The sequence below is a fragment of the Microtus ochrogaster genome, unplaced genomic scaffold (assembly GCF_000317375.1).
Source record: "Microtus ochrogaster isolate Prairie Vole_2 unplaced genomic scaffold, MicOch1.0 UNK4, whole genome shotgun sequence".
NCBI classification, from domain to species: domain Eukaryota; kingdom Metazoa; phylum Chordata; class Mammalia; order Rodentia; family Cricetidae; genus Microtus; species Microtus ochrogaster.
Window position 1 is genome coordinate 17,686,145 of NW_004949102.1, and position 1,474 is coordinate 17,687,618.

At 40.7% G+C, this 1,474-nt stretch overlaps 1 protein-coding gene across 1 annotated transcript in view; it reads left to right on the forward strand.

Moving 5' to 3' along the window:
• The window catches only part of Mgam (maltase-glucoamylase), a 109,348-nt gene that overhangs the window by 48,509 nt on the left and 59,365 nt on the right, over positions 1–1,474 (forward strand). The window lies entirely within an intron of this gene.

Sequence of the window (1,474 nt, forward strand, 5' to 3'; positions counted from 1 at the left end):
TGTTTTCTGTGTCCTCACCAAAGTGGAGTTGGTCGGGTGTGCCACCTCAGCTCACACTCACTAACCATGACGCTGTATGGTGGTTCTCTCCTCCACACACATGTCTTTCTGGGCACTTTATACTCTGGGTCTTGGTCTGTTTTGTTTCTTTACCAGAATCACTTGGTCTCAGTTTTATGCCTGGTTTTTTGGTGCTTAACTTTTAACAGACAGCCTGTATTTCTTCCAAGAAATCATCTTGCTGTTCCTTCCCTGCAATAGCAAAGCCCTTCTGCAGAGTTCATGTCAGCTGGCATCCCCCAAGAGTGCTGAATTCTTCTTTCCTAGTTCCCTGAATTCCCGAGCTTTCATGACCTTAACCTTGGATTTCTCAGTTTCTGCCCCTACTCTTTGCTGTTGTGTCAGCCGCACTGTGGCTCTTATTTACTTGGCTTTATTTCATTTCCAGAAGAGATGCTTTTAATCAGGATAACTAATGTTTTTCCTATTTTCGAGTCTTATATCCCCCTGCACTCATAAGTCCACACACAAAAGAATATGTCACACGTTTATAAATACCATACCATTTTCAGAATGAATTTTTCATGTTGATACCAGGTTTGAAATTCATGAACGAATGTTCTACTGCCTATAATACTGGGATATGTCCCAGAATACGCTGTTTAATAAAACCTTGTTCTCTGCTGTGTTGGTTAAGTCCCGTGTTGTGAGGTAAAAGGAGACCAAACAAACAGGCTCTAAAAGGATGCTGAGGCATTTCTAGAGGACAATTCTTGGCTACAGTGTTCTTTTGAAATGACTGCTAACTGAATATTTCCACTGTTAACGTTTTAACATATTTACCTGTGATGGATTGATCAATTCAGTATTGTTCAAATATCTAGAGTCAAGCCTCTCATATTTTGTGAGGTGGGAATTAAAAATCTTCATGAGTTATTTTGAATTGTATTGTTAATACTTCAATTATATTGTTAATTGTGCAATGCTGTTAATTATCATCACTGTCAGTATGCTAGGAAAGAATTATGATGTAAATGCCACAAGTTTGTCTTTTCATAAAATGATTTCCTCTGGCCTAGATCTTTGATCCTAACAACAAACGGTATGAAGTCCCAGTGCCTCTGAACATCCCTGCTGTTCCAGAAAGCACCAATGAAGGCCGTCTATATGACGTCACCATCAAGGAGAACCCATTTGGGATTGAAATTCGCAGGAAGAGTACAGGCACTGTAATGTGAGTGGGCCCTGGTCTGACTCAGATTCCTGCTCTCCTAAACATTCCTCCCCAGGACCATTGTCCTTGAAGACATTCATGCTCAAAGCATCAGCCTGCCCACGTTCACATCCATGATGTAGTAGTTATATCCTATGGCTGTGATAAAAAGCCATTGCCCAGACAAATTATTGAAGAGTTTATTTAACTTGATGGCATCAGAGAGTTCAAGTCCATGATGGTGAAGTGGATGCAGGCAGC